Below are 19900 nucleotides of genomic sequence, written 5' to 3'. Positions count from 1 at the left end.
ACCTATTGTTTGGCAAAAATTAGCTACCATTTGGTGTGTGGAAAGTGGAATTGCCTCAGCTATGCTGCTGTAGTGATACAGCTGTTTACATCATCATCTTCAGCCTGCTTGTGAGTGGAGGTGCCCCATGAAAGCAGTGGATGATATATGACAACAGCATGTTTACATCTCTGGGTTTGAGGTAACCAAAGCATAAGTTTTAAATGTTATAAGTTCTTACACTCTCAATACTTCCTGAACACGCTGAGGTTTATATACATACATATGTGTAAATGTTGGAATAATGAAAGGCCTGGATATTCACATGAAAATTGAATGCAAACACCCTGAACAAATGTGAAAGGAAATAATAATCTTCTTTTTCCAAGTAGATGAGCAGTGTTTGATCCTCATCTATTGTAGACAGTTTAGTTAAGCACTTATGTGTGGTAGAGTTGTCAATGATACACACACTTAGCCATTATCCTTAACTCCAAATTAGCCTTCCAGCAATAGTGCTACATGCTGAGAGTCAAGTGGGGTTTCCGAACCCTGTGTTTCACAATGATATTTATTTTAATGAGTTACTCTGCCTAATACTTCTGTTTCAGGGCATGAAGTTATTAGCAGGAATGGAGAGCAGTTCCCTAGCCTGCCAGTAGAACATGTACTTCGGTTCAAATCTATGTTTTATCAGCTCAGATATGCCAAAACTAGTTTTTTGTTTATCCTGACTGGCTGTGGTTTCTACTTGGGTCATATTTAGTGTGAAAGTGTCAAGCTGTACCCATGTATTATGGTACACGTGTAAGTAATGTTGGGTCTGCACTTACTGATGATTTGCTGTACTATTTTGGTTGGTTGTCTAGATGCTTTGAGTGCTCTCAGTCTTGTAAACCGTGGCAGCTGTTTTAAGCATGCAACAGCAATAGTCTTCCAGCCTCTGGAGACCTCTCCACGCATGCTGCTGTGTCAGGACTGAATTACGGAGAAGCTAATTAAGACCCGCACACAACAAATTCTCCACTGAGATAAAACAGTCAGCAGAGGTTGTTCTGATTCTGCTTATGGAGGTGTTTCTTAATAACCTGCAGCAGCTCCAAGAACAATTTCATTACTATGGAGTTTCTTGAGGGGGCACTTGAAAATGACAGGAACTTGAATTTTCAGGGTTGTTCTAGTGCTTGCCTTGTCTCTATGAGGTACAGCCTGAGCTGGGATTTTAGTTCTTCCAGAAAATTTCTTGCTTTAACTCCTTTTTCCTCTGCCGTGATCTTGGTGCAACTGAAAGATGAGAGGGGAAAGACAATTGGGCAACTCAAATGGTAGCAGAACTCGGTCAGCTACGTTAAAAAGACAAGATATGCTGAAGCTGAGTTTTTACTGCTCAGCCTAGAGGGAAGAAAAGATTCTCAAGTTGCCGCTAGGGCATAAGAGCTATTGCAGAGTGCAGTTGCCCCTGAGCTTTGAATTCCCTCCATTCTTTTGAAATAGGCTGGTGTTTCATGTTTGATTTTAGCCACTTTAACTTCTTATAAGGAGGAGAAAACAAGGCTTTGGAGCTGCAGGTGAATAAAACTACAGGCTGGAACTGTTCAGATTGGATACTAGGAAACATTTATTCTCAGAAGGAGCGGTGAGACACTGGCATAGCGTGCACAGGGAAGTGGTGGAGACACTGTCCCTGGAGGTGTTCAGGCACTGAGGAGATGTGGCACTGAGGCATGGATGGTCGGACTAATGATCTTAGTGCTCTTCTTCAACCTTAATGATTCTGTAGAAGAGGGGTTCTTTTCTGATATCTACAACATCCTGGGACTGTCAGGCTTTGCTCCTATTCAGAGCCTGTCTAGCAAGGTCAACGGGGGGGCTCTCCCCCACAGCAAAAGAAATGTAGCTCTCAGGTACGTGTGTTACTGATAACCAGTCCAAGGGATAAGTTAGTGCTCTTCTGTTCAGTTGTTTATTTATCCAGCAGCATACAGAGCTCTGCTGAGTTGCCTATTGTGATTTAGATTAAAATGTCTGTTATCCACGGCAAGGCAATTGAGCACAGACTGACTTTTTTGCTTCTCTGACCACCTGGTTAGGGGCAGGAAAGAAATTTTGCACGGAATTCAAAATGGTTGATGCATTTGGATCAGAGAAAACCTTTATGACTCAAAACTTGCAATTCTGACAGACTGCGATATATCACTCCGTGATGCCTAGACAGCTGTACAGGGAAATACATGCCATGAGTGAAATGGAGTTCGGGGAGTTCTTATGTGAGTTTCTGTTTTCCCTGTTAATTGCATCAGCTTTTAATATTTGCTGCTCCAAAGCCTGAATTTAAATGTAAGCCCTGTGAATATAGTAATTATATTTTATTCATGACTTTTCAGACTTGCTGAGAAAGCATTTGAGGATGGAAAAGGCAGAAAATGAACATGCAGGTGATAAGCACATTTTCTGATATTCAAAGTACTGCAGTTTCTGTCAGCTAATAAGGTTGGGTCCGAATTGAACTGCTAACCCAAATGGAACAGAGCTATACAAACATAAGAGCATAACGCTCCTTCTTCCCTTCTGTTATTTTAAACGTAAGATATTAATTTGGGCCTTTGGGGTGGACGGCTGTGGTACTTTGCTCTCTGTCAGAACTGGGAGTTAAGAGTTGTGAAGGTTTTCTCTGATAAAACCATCAGGACTTGGCTTAAGAAGCATCCAGCAGATGGTGCAACATGCTTTATTTAGCTGCAGAACTGCTTTTACTTTGAGGCTTCCTCTGGATGGAAATACAATGGAGGGAGTAGTTTTATATGCTCTGGTCAGAAGCTAGCGTTTTAGAGAAGTGTATTTTAGAGGTATGCATGCCAGTTCTTTACTGGAATTCTGCATCTTTTCTCTTCCAAAAAATAGAAGTTGCTTAATACTGTTGGTAGGAAATTACATCAGTTACTGATATAGCATGTTTGCAGTTGAAATCCACTACTTTTTATACCCAAACAGAAATTTCCTCATGTTAATAATGGGTGTAAGACAAGACGATGCTAGTTTTCCTCTTGATGAGGATTAATCTTTAGCCAATTGCGTTTTGCACACAGATAAATGGCTTGTTTGTTCGTCCTTCATGCTGCCCTTCTCACACAAGATTGAAGGGTTAATTTGCTACTGGGAGCTGCAGGCCTGAATGCTGTTGAACAGCTGAATAAACCTAAGATGTCACTTCCACCTGTGAGCAGCGCTGACTCAGAGACCCCTTTAGAAGTCTAACTCAAAAAGAATAGAATGAAATAGAACAGTGACAACAGCACCGTTGCCTCAAAACCTAACAGAAACCAAATCGGCCTACACCCATGTCTACAAATATATTTATACTGTGGTCATCATTAGCAGAAATCACATTAACAAGAAATATTTGCAACAGCAGTGCAAAGATAGTATGAGTTAGTTTTCCTTCTCTGATTCTCTTAAAAGATATCCTCCAACTTTTCAAAACTTCAGAGAGGCCACGGTGTTGATAAATGCATGCTGAAGAATCAAGAGAAGCTGTAAAGCTCTAGAGTCTTGAATTTCTTGCAGCAGATGCCTTTTCTGTGTTCTGCTCACTTTTACTCTAATTCCACTAGGCAGATTTAGCTTTGAAGCCAGAAGTGATGTGTAAGGAGACGGTTATGTCTTTTTTGGAGAAAAAAGTCAAAGAGTTGCATGCATGGATTCCTTCCTGGGTTGGATAGGCTTGCTTCAACAGTTTGTTCATAATGTTTAAAAGCCATTAAATTACTTAGCCATCTGCTGTTAGCAATGGGAAACTCCTGATAGAGCTGAAGGTCTGAACAATGGGAATGAATTGTTGATTGTCCTGAAAGTGCAGAAGGTTTTGTTGTCATCATGATGCTGCGGTCTATAAATATTTAAAATACCTTAAAAGTGAGTTTCTAACTCTCCCTTCTGTGGGCGTCTGAATGTAGCACTCGGGTAAGTGAAATGCAGTGTGATAGGATCCGATTTAATCCCTACTGGCTTCAGTGCGCCTAGTGGGTTTGGGAGTTAAGTTAGCCATAGGCTGCTTGGGGTTTATTGTAACAATTGTGAGCACAGAGATCCAGGTTCACTTCCAGAGTTCAGATAAGAACGTTTTAGGCTTGCCTGGAGTGAGAGAGTGGAGGAAGCTGGGGAGAAGTTCTTGTTGGAGGAACTACAGCTGCTCTTTTATGGAAGTCTTTTTAGTTTACTAGGCACAGTAAGCTTTTCTGACTGACGGGCTTTCCAAAAGTGTTTCCCTGCTAGACTGCTTCTGATTAATAAAGTATATTAAAACAAAGGAAAAACGATTCTTTCCTAGCCTGTTTTTTCCTGGTACTTATGACTGACTTAGATTCTTAGCATCCTTAAATGCTACAGACCCTAGGTGCTTTGATCCTTCAGATGCTTACCGTCCTTAGATGCTTAGATCTGCATGGTCTTTCTCTCAGACAACCTTGGATTGTTCTGCTTGCATTTTAAGTTGCTCAGATGCCAACACGCCCTATGCTGAAAACTCTGTAGCTGCGTTAGCATGAGGCTTTGTCCAACTAAGTAATTGTTGGTAAGCTGCAGAGTGTTAGTGGAATCACTTGATTGGAGATGGTGAGGATCTGAGTGATTCAAAGGACCAGGTGTTGCCATGAGGCAGTAGATGAGAATATTGAGATTCTAGTGTGATCTGTAAAAATATTTCAAAAACCAAAGAATGCTTTTCTAGTGTGTAGTTGGTACCAAGTCAAACCCTGAAACCCGTTGACTGTTTTGTTTGCGAAGAGACAGAACAAAAACCCAGTGCCACTAATAAACTTAACCTGAGAAGTCTCCCAAGTCAATGGTTCTTCAATAAAAGACTTCATCATTTACTTTCTTCTGTTTTACAGACTGGAAGCAAGGCTAGGAATTAAGTTAACAGGAATGGCACGTGACTGATCTGCATGGTATTCACCAATAGGTGGGAGTACATTCTCCCCCAAGCAAATGATTTCTCATTCCTTGGATGGCTCTGTAAATACACGTGCAGTACAGCTGGAGCTACAGAAAGTACTAAAACAGGTGAGCATCTTCCTCCATCAGAGCATAATAGAGCAGATTTAACAAGGAATAACAAGGTGGTGAAAGGCACGTTTGATATTGAAAGCAAGCTGGTATAAAGTACCCAAATGCTCTGTGTGGTGTGTGAATAAGCCTGCCTTCATGTCTCAGCCATGTTTGGGAGATGTGTCCTGTCTGTCTTTGCTGGTTTGTGGCTTGACTGGCATCCCTATGTTTGTCTTCTGAGGCAGAATTACGCCTGCAGAATGCAGGTTGCTGCAGATGGTCTGGATTTCTCCTTTGTAAGTGAGGATTTGAGAAATTGTTGTGTTTCAAGCTCCTCCTGGGAATTTGGCATTCATGTAGGGAAGGGAGCACAGACTGGTTGGTTCTCAGATCCTTGCTTTTCATCTCATCCAGCTTGATTACAGCAGGTATTCCTTCTATTTAAGCCCCCAGGAATTTGATGGACTCCCTTACTGTGCAGGCTGCTCTTGTTTTCCCACTTACTGCAGTGAGCCAGAAGGCACTTGCTGTTCCACACGCAGTGTGAGCAGCATGGGTTAGTCACTGCAGCAATTGATTCAAGTTAGTCAGGAGTAAAACCAAGTCAGAGTCTTGCAGACTTGTGCTTCCAATTCCACACTCAGAAATGAAGTCTTTTAATCTCAGATATTAATGCCCCAGGCAAACTCTTATTATTAAATTGATTTATCTGTTTCATTTTAAGGTTTAGGGATAGCACTACTGATTTATCTGTTCAGTGGTGCAGAGGGGTGTACACAATATATTATTTCCTGAGAAAAGTTATATGCTTGTTGTACGTAAAACCGCTTGTGTTTATAATCTTAAGCCTGCTATTTTCACTCAAGCTCAACTCTATCACACCACACTTAGAAGAAAAAAAAGAATATCTGAGACTGCTATAAACAAGAGGTAAGTTAAGAGATAATGCTAGTTCAAATATTTCAAATAAATTTTACGTTGTACACTAAGGCTGGAAACAAATGATGACACATGGCAATTACTTCTGTTCTTCATCTTTTTGCACTTAGTCTGATTTGAAGACTGAAGGACTTAAAGCCCTTGCTTCCCTTGCTAAGGCTTTGAATTGCAGTGCTGGTTTTAGATAACTCCTCTGATGACAACTGATCTAGCCCTGTAATTGTTTAAATAAATCTCCTCTAAAATAGTCACGTAAAATACTGTAAGACATTACCCATCAGGATCTCTTTTCTGTACATCTGGTTTGTTCTAAAATATCTGCTACATTCACAAAATCTCCTTCCCTTTTCCTTACTTCCTAGGCAACAGAAAACTGCCATATTTTATCTTAAAGTGTTATTAAAGACATGGAAGTTTTTGAAAGATGATCATTGCTCTTTTGGGTCAGGGCCTTTTCTTCTAGCAACTATTTGTATGGCCTTAGGCTGAGAGTGATAATGTGGCTCCTCCACTCCACCAGAATGGGAGTGGGAATGGTATGGGCCAAGTGATTTCACTCACAGACTGAGTCTTGCTTGAGAGCATCTCCTAAATATGGTGTTGATGTTACGGAACCTGGTAGGAAGGAAGCAGAAGAGATTTATTGGAGAGGCCTACTGTTAGGGCTACACAGAGGTTATAGCGGCGACTATAATCAATTTGATGTAATAGAGTTATCTGAGAAAAGGGCAAGGATCTAAACAAAATAGCGTTGAAGCTGAAAGGAAAGATAAAATTGTGAGAGGAGGCCCACCTTAATTTTTTCAAGATTTATCACCCAGTTTATTCACTTGAGGCAGATTAAAGCGGGAAACTCCTTAGCAATTACTATGCAAACATCAATGGGATTAAATAATAAGGGTATTGGAGACAGCTACTGAAATCAAGTAGTTTAGCCAACTGTTTAGACTTTTCCTTCCCAAGCATGTCTTATCTCCTTTATCTGTAATGCAGATCCCTTGCGTTCTGCTCAGTGTTTAGTTTGCAGGACTAATTTTCAGTCAGAGTTCATGATGTACGACAGGTGAACATGTCAGAAGAGCTTTGCCACGGTGTGAGGAAATTAGATGTCTGTATTTTGAAGAAGGGCGGTTCTGTACTTGCAGCTGTGCAATTGTACATGTGTTTAGAAAGCTAAACCCTGTGTTTGTGTCTTCTGCTCCACTGAGGAGCCTCCTGCTGCATTCATTGGATTAGAGGATGGTCAGGTGCTTCTTGCAAGTTCAGGCCTTAAGCTGTTTGAGCCCAAAGAGATGGCTGCCAGAAACAGACTGCCTTGCCATGCCAATCATGTGTGATGACTTCTGTGAAACTGGGAAGGAGAACCAGTAGTCTGAGTTGCAATATAAAGGAGGTAGCAAATGAAGCCTTCTATCCCTTCCTCGTTGTGACTTTTTCTTGAAGGTTCAGATGGTTCCATCTAGTGATCCTCCAACTGGCCAAGCTCTTCTCTCGTTATCCTTCCTGAGAAGGCCCTTTGGCAATCTCCTTTCTGCCAATGAGGCAGCCCCAGGGCTTGAGTGGAAGTGCAATTCTCACTGTGTGCCACATTTGCTATGGCCATGTGTCTTTCACTGTTTGTCCTCCAAGCAGCCTATCCTGCTGCCTCTTCCCAGCCAAGAACTAATGTGGGGAAGCAGCTGCTTTGCCTTCAGCCTTTGTTATCTTCTTTCCATTTTCATCCCCAAGAAATTAACTTTCACTTCTCTGGGGGAAAAAAAAAAGTACAACAAAACCAAAATAACAGTCTTTTAATTATCTTCTGAATATTGCAGACTTTTTCTTTCTTTCATTCTTTTTCTTTTGTTTCTCATGTTATTGCTGCTTTGGTTAGCTTTGCTATTACAGCTGTTAAAATTGCACGCTAAAATGGCTAATTGCTGCACCTCTGAAGAGGGGGCCTTACATCAGGAAAACTTGCCTGCAGATATAGGTGTCTGCTGGGAGTGGTTGGAACTTGGTGTCAGATCAACCACAGGCTAGTGATTTACATCTGAAGGTAGCTTGGGAAGTGAGAAGTTGGCTCCGGTGTTTGGGATATTCCTCCAGCTGGTCAGTTTCTCCCTGTTGTTGAGAAGTGCTCCTTAAGTGTCAGACCAGCTTAGCCACTTTATGTGCTGGATGTAAGTGGTACTGGCTTACGTTAGTACTGCCAGAAGCTGATATTAAACCATGTTTTTTTCTTGATATAGGAAAAATTAGAAATGTTTTTCTGCCATAGTTTTGTCTGAATCTGTGCTCCTCATTGTAGGAGTGATTTAGAGATGTCTGCATGATAAAGCATGCAGGATGTAAGGACGCTGATTTGTTTTCTTTCATCTCCCCTCATTACTTCTGTGGGGAGCAGCTTTCCGTCTGAGTACTGATGCCTGCCATTGCGTGGCTGTTCTTATTTAAGGAGGGTTGATGCAGATTTGCTGTTGCTTACCTCTTGAGCGTGTGAGGGTGTTTTGCTTCCTAGGCAACACAGGATTTTTCCTTGCCTCAGCTCATTTTTAGCTTTCCTGAAAATATTAGGGAATATTACTTAGAAACATAGAGGAAGGAACACACACACACGCACATAAACACACAGACACAAATTGGAGAGCAGCTTGCTGAGTGGGTTCTTCAGTTTGCATTTAGACAAATAATTCCATGTGATCTTCGGATGTGACATGGCAGCATAAGGAGCAAATGTAATTTCATGTTGCATTATTATTTATTGGATTTATAATAAAATGGCAGTTACAGGGGAGCCTTGCTCATTCCAATGTGCTGAGACACAATCAGCGTGCATGCTAGTATAAGTCTGTACTATTGTGAAGCATGCAGAAATAAGGGGTATTCAGAGAGAGTGGTGAGCTTTTATTCAGAAATGAATCTGTGCTTAAAAATTTTACACTGTGTTCCAAGCAAATCTTGTGGTGTTAGTAGTCCCAGACTTGAAGCAGTATGACATTGCTCTATGGGCTTTTTGAGTCACTTCTGAAAATGAAATAAACTCTGTCTACAGGTGGATGTCCTGTCTATTCTTCTGGCTTCTGTATATCGACGGAGTTGATGAAACTTCTCACCTCTGTCTACCTTTGGAAAATAAGTAAATGAAAGAAAAACCTGTAGTATATCTTCGCTGGGATCACAGATAGCAGAAAGGTAAAATCTTAGTAACTAACCAGTACAAAGGTGACGTGAATTACTGCCTTCCCTGATTGTCTTGAAATATGTCCACCGGTCTTAGTAGAATTGAGGTGCCACAATGTTGAAAAGTGCGCAGGCAAACGAAAACTTATTCTTGTAAACATAGACCCAGGCCGACTTTGTTGTGCCTTACAAAATAAGTACTAACAGAGGAAAGATGAGAAGGAGGCTGGAGAAGATCAGTCCCACAACCTGTCTTAATCTGTTTTAATTCTGTCTGGATTCTTTACAATGGTTTCATCAACGTAAATTAAAATGGTACTGATCAAATACAGCAGTGCTACTTGGCAACTAGCATTTGGGAAGATAATTATTCACAGACACAAAGGTGGCTTGACTGTAAGGTGAAATGCTTGCTAGTCCATTTGTCTTACTTTGAAAAGACTGTCAGGGATGATACGCTTTGGTGTTTTTTGGAGAAATTGCACCTGAAGAATACGTTCATGTTGAAATAAAGAGTAAGAAGCTAGGAGTTCAGGGAGGGATAACAAGGCTTTCAAGACTAAGGTTATCCAGCTCTCCCTATTAATCTTCTCTCAATTTATAGTGATGTTGGGCGGTTAGTACATGGACAGATGCAGTGGATGTCAAACACAAGATCGCTCCCATGTCCTGCTGACAGCTTAGTGCCAGAAATGCAGTGCTACTCAGTAGACTTAGGTGGACTTCTGTGGGTGCTGTTAAGCCTGATGAAGGCGAGGCTATCGGTGAGTGCTGAAAGATGTGCTCACGTGGATGCATGCATGTATGCTGGAATGGATTTGCATCCAGGCAAGTTGCTCTGCAGCAGAGAGACCAGATACAGGATCTCTGGGCTTTCGTTCTGTGTGGTTTGCTTCTTGCTGAAGCTAAATTAAAAAATCAGCCCAATGGAAGAGAGGGACATCAATATGAAGGGAGAGTGAGCAGGCTCTGCTGGAACTGGCCTGTATTTTCTAAGTGTAAACTAATGATCAAATCTGGTTGTAGGCAAACTCATTTTCTTAAGAGCACCCATTTAGAAAGAGATATTGACACAGTATATGGCAATCAGACGCTGCAATATCTCTGGGAAAATGCCAGCTTCCAGAGATCTGACAAACCCAGCATTTGTTATTTACCTGTCCAAAAAATGTTGGCTTTGAAAAACCAGTGTTGATTGCCAATAGAAGGGTGTTCATTACAAATTCAGCACGATGTACAGTCAGCTTCAGCATGGAGCTAACTGCAGGGGTTGCTTTGGCTCCGCTTACAGAATGGAAAGTATATTAATTTGTCCATAATTCAAACTGAAATAGGAGGACGAAGTGAGATAAGATGAGCAGTCCAAGGAAGAAGCCAGGTGATTTTTAGGTAGCAAGTTAAGGGAAAGGAGCACTTACCCTTGAGAACTGTACAAAATAATTTGTGAAGTCATTAGTCTTATGGCTTATTTTGGCTGCTTCTGTTATTATTTGTACTAAAGTAGTACTCAGAGATAAGACTTAGCTAAAAGCTACTCTACTGACTTCTGCAAAAGCACACAATAAAATGACAATCTTTGTCCCTGAAGAGCTATTAATCTGAAAGCCATTCAGTATTCAGAATGCTTTGTCTTTTCATTTTCATCACTTCATTTGTTATTTCCCTTCTCTTATTATGACACACAGCATCTGAACCTCTTCCTCAGAGCTGTGTTGGTGTTTGGAAAACATTGAAAGCCATGCACCTGCACTCTGGCTGTCTCTGAACATAATTTGGTTTTCCTCTTCACAGTATGTGCTCTCGCTTCTCCCAGTTCAATTTCTTCTTTCTCTTCTTGTTTTTCGCTTTTTATTCTATTGCCTGTCTGTCTTTTTTAAACGTTCTCACATTGAACTCTTCTGCCATCTTCTCTGTGAACTCTTTTTCTCTGACGTTCTTCCCACTTGACTCTCTTTCCAATCCTGGGAACAATCTTTGAGGTCTTTTCCAACCTTAACAATTCTGAGATCCCCTGAGTCCAACCCTTGCCCACCCCCACTGTGCTCACTAACCGTGTCCCTCCGTGCCCCATCTCCACAGTTCAGGAACATCTCTGGTCACACTGACTCCACCATCTCCCTGGGCAGCCTGTTCCACCAAGTAACTTTTCTTCATCTGTCTTATCTGCACTTGCTCTAGTGAGCTGTTCAGCTTCCCACTTCTCATATCCAGCAAGAACCTGCTGACAAGCTAAGCTACTAGGGGATAGCATACTTTTTAAAAGGAAGATGAAGTTGTTCCATGACTCAGGGCAGTGCTGGATGTCATCAGCTGTTGGGAGGTCCAGCTGGGAGAGATTCTGCTTTCCTTAGAGTCTTCAGTCTGGAACAGCTTCCTGGAAATACAGTCTTACAAACAAGTTTACTTGATGTGTTTACTTTGCTGGGTAGCAATGTCTTCTGTTGGATCTTAGTGAGGAAGCAGTAATTAGGAAAGAAGGAAAAAGTTAGCTGTTGGCATCTTGTCCTTCTGCTTTGCTTTTAATTACTGTGGCTTGTGAAAGTTTGCAGCAATTAGAGCCACCTTGCTAAAGTAGCCTTTAAACTGGATTGTTGTTGTCGTAACTGTTATTGTTCAAGAACTACATTTTTCAATTAGGGGAAATACATGAGATACATTATCTATAACAATCTCTTTTAATGATAACAGTGGATATGGAAATTAGTCAAGAGCACAAAATTAAAGATATTTGAATAATTATAGTGTAATCAAATCAAAATTACTGATGCCTTTATTTGAGGCTAGATTATGTGGAAAACAGCACAAGAAAATACGTGCTCTGAAATCTGAAAGGCACCAGTATTAGACAGCACATTTGCATTATATTGCACCAAATAATTTTGTTTTGTCTGTCAGCATTTAGCATATTAAAAATAAGTCACTGCTTCAGTGTGCTGACAAACTCCCCTGTAGTTCGTTTTCCTGGCGTGTCTGGGACGTTTTAGTACGGTGCAGAGTATTGCAAAACAAAGGGGAATTTAATAATGCTCATCAAGGTAGCTTAGAATGTCTGCATTATAAATGCCTACATTGAATTTTCTTGAAGTTTCAGTTTTTGTCAACTCCTTCTCTTTCTTATCTGTTGCTACATGTGCTTCTTTAAATCAAGCAAGCAAAAAGATTGGGGAGCCCAGGGGAGGTCAGAGGTAGAAAATCAAGGAATAATTGTCTTGTTGTTGTTTATTTCAGGCTTGGAACAAAAACAGCTTATTCTGTAACTCTTTACTTTTAGTAGCAAGTGCTGACTCATCATTGCAAAAGAACTAGAAGGAGCAGTCAGAGCTTGGCAGGGTTCTAGCTGTCTGAAACATTTGCCTGTGTTGAAGGAGAACTAGAAATAGTTGTGTGTGCTTCAAGCTACTTATTTGTCCAAAAAAAGAAAAGTTAAAAATATTTATAATAGTTGTCGTTGTTGTAATAGGGGGTAAAGGCTAAATTCATATTTAAATTTCATTTGAGGGTTTTAATTCCCCGAAGTAATGTGAAAAGTTGAAGGAAGAACCATAGTAAAAATTGCAGAAGCATAAACCAGCTGATGAATTACTGTGAGCTTTGTTAGTGTAAAGAAAAGCAACAGAGTTCACTTGTTAACATTTAAATGAACAGCAGTACTAACAAATATTTGGGAATGTTGCTGCTGAAGTCAGCAAGCCCTGACTTTCATGCAACTGGCAAAGCATAGGTGTGTAATACAGGGTTCTTCAATTTGTCTGTTTTCCATGGTAGATGGATAGAAGACAAAAACACCCAGAATTCCTCCTCACTGAAAAATATTGTGGGAATAACCATGTGATTGTATCTGACGTCAGGTACATGAAATCTGATAGAAATGAGGGCTGCAGAAGTTGGGAAGAAACACAAGAGGCAGAGGTCAAGAAATGTTTTACAGCTTTGTGAATAGTTGATGCTGCATTCAAGTAGTTTTTTGAAACAAAATTGGTACTAGCATGCCTAGTGAAAACAAGACTGCTGTCTTTCGTTTCTTGTTTTGTAAGGAAAGACTGAAAATGAACAAGGTTTGGGGCTTCAATTCTTCATGTTGGTTCTGGAAAGTATAAGAATTGCTTTGGTAATGACCAGGCAGAAATTATGGACGGTCTTGGGTAGCAATGGGGTGAAGGACTTTAACTGGCAGCTCAAGTCACTCTGCACTGCTGTGATGCTTCCTATAGATGGTCAAATGAAAGTTTCCCAAGTCACGTAGTGATGTCGTTGCACAGTCTTGTGCTGCATGGAGGGTTCCACTATCGTAATACTTCACAGCCTCCTCTCCTGCAACATCCCCGGAGTACTGAATCAAAACTGTGCAGGAAATATTCTGCATTAATAAATTATATGACCTATTTTTATAGCTAGCAGAGTAGTTGTCAAAAGACTAAGTAGCAAGTCTTGGGAAGCAGATAAAAAAGTTAATAAAGCCAAGTGGTTTGTGAGGCTGGCTGCAGTAGCTAATGCCGCAGATGTATTATGGAGCTGAAGTTGATCCAAATGAGGCCGTTGGCATGTGCAGCTAATGGGGGGAAGAAGTAGGCAGCACTTCCAAGTTCAAGAACTTGAAGTTCTGATATTTTATGTATTTAATCTTCCTGCTACTAATTTTGGGAATTAGTTGTTTAAAACTTTGCTCGTTGCCAGTTAATGCAATTCACTAATGAACTCTGCAGTCAATCTGTGTTGGGCTATGCATTTGGGCTATCAGGTCTTAAATCATGTTGCTTCAGGCTATATGCACTAGCATGTGTTTACTAATACCTTGCCATACTGTATTTCATTTCAAGAGGAGGAAAATGAAATAAAATGCTTGGTCTGTTTAGCTTTTAGTCATTGTCTGAGTTGAGAGGTGAAGTCCTTTTCAGACTGCTGGAGATTTTTCAAGGAAAGGGCAGATATTGCTCCTTTTAATGTGGTCTGGTGGACATAGGTGATGGCTTGATGGCTGCGCTAGATGGTCTCAGCAATCCTCTCCAACCTTTGTGATTCTTTGACTCTAGGTATTGCTGCGCAGTAGAGCTGTCATCCAAGGAGATGATATGAATGATTTAGGGAAAATCAGGTTTGGAGCAGAAGAAGACAAGGGATGTTGAACCTCTCAGTTAAGGGTGTAATCAGAGCTTCTTAGTACCAATACCTTGTGTGTTGGGACTGTATCAGTAGCAACTGGATGCTCAAATAACATTTGACGAAGCGCAGGATCACTTTATGTGACCATCCCAATAAAACTAGAAAGTTTTATTTCTTTTTATGTGGCTTTATGTTCCTCCTGTCCAATGCCCCCCTCCCTGAAGCACAATTATTTCCACTGAAACAAAGACTTCACTGTCTCTGCGGTACCATTGTAGGCTTGAAATAACCATGAGAAAAGGGTTAATTTCCTAGTCTACTGGCACATGTTCAAACCTGTCTTCTAACATCTCAAATGTTTGTATTACTACTGCTGTTATTTAACTTGAGCTTTGAACAATTAATAGTGGGAAGATGAGGGCTTTGTTGCTTCGAAATGTGTCCCATCCTGATAGGAAGGAAAGTGTTTGTGGTGGGAAAAGTCAGGGAAAGAAACTCAGTTGTGCTATGTTTCTTTGTTTTTTGCTAACTAGCACTAACCCAAGGCTATTTAGCTTCCCCCGAATCTTCATCTTTATAAATGAACATTGCTGTTAACTGTTCAAATTGCATCCCATCATACCTGCATGTGACTAGACATAACTGGAAAACGTTTCCAAGTTGCTTGTTTTGCGGAGTTCAAATGAAATGATTTTTTTAAAAGAACATCAAACCAGATTTTCTTGGCAAAGGGAAAGGTTGGAAGATATTCTGTTTCAAAATTTGTTATGGCTTTACTAGAACCTAATTTTGAGTGGAGGAAAACGTTGCTCCAAAATCATGATTCAATAAGTGTTATTCTTTTTTTTGAGCTCGTTCTTCCTTAAAACAAAATCTATTATTCATTTGAAATGCATTGATTGGTTTTGTGAAATGTTAGATTTAAGCGTTGGGTTGTTTTGAGAGCACTATGTCACTGTCAGAGGTAAAGTTCTGTGGAGAACAGGGTTTATCCATCCCATACATAGTGTTTTGCCAAATGGTCCTTGAGAGACCTCCTTCTGTCTCATTCCATGGCAGCCACTGGTGAGCATTTATGAAGTGAACTAATTCAGAATGTACCATTTCCTATTAGAAGAGCCTTTTCTTTACTTATAGTGAATTATACAAATGTGACATAGTTATTCCTTCTCAGGAAGAGAACAAAACAGAAAAAGAATGAAACAGACCGGAGAACTTGATTCTCAGAATGTGCGTGTGATTGTTGGTGTTTGAAATGTAATTGGCAGAACAATTACGTTTTCATTTCCTTAAGCCTTTCTTCCATGCCATTTCAAATCTAGAGTCGATAGGTCAGAGAAAATGACTGTGAGAGCTTGTGTACTGCAGCTGATGGTTTGGCACAACCCTCCACCAAGAAGTCACTTCTCCGGATGAGTTTCTTCTCCACTGCGTTTGACAATAATGTGAATGAGAGCTGTGACTCCCTGTTGGCTTACAGTGGTGAGCCACTTATTTTTTCAGGCAGTCATTTGTCAGCTGAGGATCTGCAAAATAAGCTCTACAAATAGCACATAAATATGTTTATGTAAGAGATGTTTCTTCTTCCAGTGGTTAATCATGTCAAACGTGAGACGTTCTTTAAGCAATGCCGAAATAATAAATGCATCTTCTAAGCTTCAAGCTAGGTTGCTTTTATTCATTTTCAGTCAGTTTATATTGCTGCAAAATGCCTATTTTGCATTAACATCTAGGAAATACCAAGTCTTGAGTTTGAATCGTGCAAGCTCATTTTACATAAATTTTCATATGCACACATACTGACTGAAGGCAGTGGGTCACATGCACACAAATGAATCTGGGTCAGACTATTAAATTAATGAAATCAAATTCTGCTCTTCAGTGGAGCTGAGCATACATCCAAAACATTTGAAGGACGTAAAATCCAGTTAGTATTATCCAACCAGTATAGAGGAGTAGTGCTGTATGTTCATTTACATAACAGAAACTGTGGAATTCTTTTCTGGTAATTGTTCTTTCTTGCTTACAGATGGATTGCACAGCAGACTGGTGTTGGCATAGCTAAGTTCTAAGCAAGAAAACAGGCTTCTTGGAAACAGTGCTGAGGTGCACCACTATTGTGATAAGAAAATTACAGAACGGTGCTAGACAAAAATGACTGGAGACATAGAGAACAAGCTTTGTTCTCTAGTAACTTGCATGACTTCAGCAGTGCTTGCAACTACAATGAAAGTGGCATGCAGTAAAGCAACTGTTGTTTCTATTTAAACGGAACTGAGTCCTGCTGAGCTATGCAGAACACCAGCGAATTGCAGATGTTTGTTTTGCTCATCAAAATGTTTGTCTTCTAAGTTTAGAAACAAAATTTGCCTTCTTGCCTTTTTGTCCCTCATGACAGATGCTACTTCTAGAAAACACAGTTACTTAGTGTCAAATCAAATGAAACAGCAACTGAAGACAATCTTTTTACTTTCTGATCTATTGATGCATCTTTTTGTATGTTATCTTGGTATACTTTTACTTTCTTGATATATACATGTGTATTCATACTTACACTGTTCCACTCAAAAAGGACTGCAGGATTGCATTTTTCCTCCGTTATAACAGATAATCTAAATAACTGATAAAACGCTGTACTGAAGCCACAAAAGGTTTGGTGGCAACCCAGCAACCATAGCTGCCACTAGGGAAAACAAGATCCAAAGTTCATTTATGTCCGTAGGTGTTCATTTATATCCTACAAAGTGAATTGATAGTAATTAACTAACACTTGTTATGTTTCTTATCCCTTAGGTACTGATGTCTAGTATCCACATTTCTAACAACTCCCAAGGTTTGCAGGTACTTCTTCTCAAATTTCCATCTATTGCATCCAATCACTTGTCATGTTTGCGACAGCTGTGAGGTAGGTCAGATATGGTTCCCACTAAGGGCTGCACAGTTGGAAACCCATTCTTTATTCTCTCCTAGACGCCTTCTGCATTGGTATCAGGGCTGAACGTTGCCTGTGGTGGGGACATGGATGTCTCTTGGGAAGCTGTTGACTGAGCTGTTGTCTGTTGGATTGTCTGAAGGTTTTTTGTTTGGTTGTTTTTTTTTAGCCTAATCATTGCTTTTGTTAGCTCACAATATTAGCAGTATACTGGAAGGCACTTAACATATACCTAAATCTCTAGAAAGTCAAACAGAACTTAATATATTCCTATAATGAAGCGCGTGGTTTCTAAATACAGATGGAATGTCTTATACATGAGAGGCTGGCGCTATCAACAGGCCAGGAAACTTCCTGTAGTGTATTTTAAGATCTGATGTGCCTGCTGGATATTCCCCAGAGTCTTTCTGTAAGAGCATCAGTAAGATGTTATTACGAAATCAGTACTAGGTGGCTTATTACCTTTGTAGTGCATCATTTCCCATAGGACCACGTAATTATTTCGTGAATGATTCCTGTAGTTTTGCTCCAACACTCTTGTCTGGGAAGAAACTCTTTCCAGGCTGATGATTAACTGCATGAAGAGGATTAACTGTTTCGTATTTTTCTTCAACACCGATTTTATTGTTATTATTTTTTTTAATAAGCAGCTTATTTCTGACCATATCATTTAAGTGATATGCAATGCACTTAATTCTTATTACCTCTATCCATTTTTACAGCTACTAGGCTTTCTGTAACTGCTTATACTTAGAGAATCACTTTTTCAAAATCAGTGACCAGGGTGTTCTTGTGAGGGACTGAGAAGAAACTTTCTGGGAGTTTTGGAACTACGCTGATATAGCACTTGGCAAGCTTTACCTGAGAGCATCTAGTGCACAGAACATTAAGAGCGTATCAGAGATTAGAGGACAAAGAAAAGCAGAAATATTTGCTCTTTTCCAGATGCCTGTGACTCACATGGTAAGAAAAAGATTGAGCAGCAATGTTTTCAGAATAATATTTATTTACAGCTTCAAAAAGATGGAATCAAAAGGAAAATTAGCAGGATGTGAGCAGAGATTAATCTCTTAATCATTTGGAGAATATTTTATTGCATTAACTTTTCTAGTTCTAGAGGCTGCCATGTGCTGCTTGGATTCTGCTGTTAGAGTAGCTTAGATGTTTCTCTTTAGAGTATGAGTAGAGTATGTGTCCATGTCATGAGCCCTACAGGACTGTGAGGACTAAGTTTGGTTAGCAGGTTTTCACATAAATCCCAGGGATCTCCATGTTGTATCAGCTGTGTACTTAAGTCAACCATTGAGTTAATGACTTAGATATGGGTAATATGTTGCTTGTGTGTCACTGATCTTCTTGTGCTCATTCCTTCTATGGACAGATTTATCTTTTAAGTTTTTTTTTTTTTTTTTTTTTTTCCTAGCAGGTAGTCTAAAGTAGTCCCAGTTAAGAGAGAATTTGTCCCAGTATTTTTGTCTAAACGCTCTGGTAACACAAATTCTGACATTACATCATGCTGGCTGAAGAAGTCACCGGACTCCTTTCAGGTGTGAAATAGAATGATATAGTTCATGTTCTATCCATGAGAGATCAAAGATGATAGCAATGCTGGAAGGCTGCCTCTAGGAGCAGTCCAAGGAATAAACTGTGTGAATTTGCCTATAATTGGATCACTTGTATCATAGAATGGCTTGGGCTGGAAGGGATCTCAAAGATGATCAAGTTCCAACCCCCTGGTATGGGTGGAGTTGCCAACTGCTAGATCGAGCACTAGATCAGGTTGCCCGGAGCCCCATCCGTCCTGGCCATCAGTAGGTATGTGGAGTAACTCGGGGGTTATGTGTATCACATAGACTCAAAGATGTACGTAGTCCAGCCTAATACAAGCAGGATCTTATGTTAACTTAAGCGTTCAGTGAAAAAAAGGATTATTCAGAACACAGACACACCCACACATAAATACAAAAGAAATACTTGGAGTTCTTGGATATGAAGAAGGTTCTATTGTGTCCTGCTCTGGCTAGATGAAAGTGCACTGGAGGCAACTTGAGCATATAAATCATCTCACACTTGCACAATAAAAGGTGTGGAGGTTTTTGAAGTGCTTTCTGGACTAGAGCTGTGAGGGCAGGCGAGACAGCAGAGTGTTAAGGTTGGCAAGTTAAAGAGCATTGCCTCCTTATGACACTGAATGTAATGAGAAGCACTCCCAGCTCTTTAACTATGTGAGTGGTTTCAAGCTCTCTGCTTCCAGTCTTTTAAGCCTGCCTGCTTTCAGAGAGATGGCATGGAAAACTGTACCCTGTATTCCCATTAGTGTCCTTCTACTCTGTGTAGTGCACAGGGGCAGAACTGTGGCCACAAGCCTTCAGACCTAGTTGTCTAACTGCATCCAAGACATCCTTAACAGCAAACAAAGAAAACTGCAGGAAATATGATTTTTGGACGTATAGTTCTCTGTCATCCCTGCCAATTTTTTTGAAAGTTGAAGATTGATGTTTGGTTTATGAGCAATGACTGGGAACAGGCAAGTGAAACTCTCTTTATGGAGGTTTGTTCTGCTATCTCTGTGACTAGATATATTTCAGACAATGTTAATTCACTTTAAAATAACACCAGTACAGTTTTTTTTAGCCTTCACCTGTCAAGTCTGTGATTTCCTTCCTGCTTTATCTTGTCTATGGGTTGTAGAGGTACAGTAGAAAACAGAATTCTAAAAGGCCATCTCTGCTCTTCATTACC

At 40.2% G+C, this 19900-nt stretch overlaps 1 long non-coding RNA gene across 1 annotated transcript; it reads left to right on the top strand.

Moving 5' to 3' along the window:
- Nucleotides 1–4909: 4909 nt before the first annotated feature.
- Nucleotides 4910–17231, top strand: LOC122182042. The gene is made up of 3 exons (XR_006179685.1): nt 4910–5040; nt 17020–17067; nt 17197–17231. It is a non-coding gene; the product is annotated as an uncharacterized LOC122182042 (long non-coding RNA).
- The last annotated feature ends 2669 nt before the right edge of the window (nt 17232–19900 follow it).

Source organism: Lagopus leucura, unplaced genomic scaffold, assembly GCF_019238085.1.
Source record: "Lagopus leucura isolate 7727_CA_CO unplaced genomic scaffold, USGS_WTPT01 Super-Scaffold_100012, whole genome shotgun sequence".
NCBI classification, from domain to species: Eukaryota; Metazoa; Chordata; class Aves; order Galliformes; family Phasianidae; genus Lagopus; species Lagopus leucura.
The sequence above is the reverse complement of the archived record's forward strand: the minus strand, read 5'-3'. Positions and strand labels throughout refer to the sequence as shown.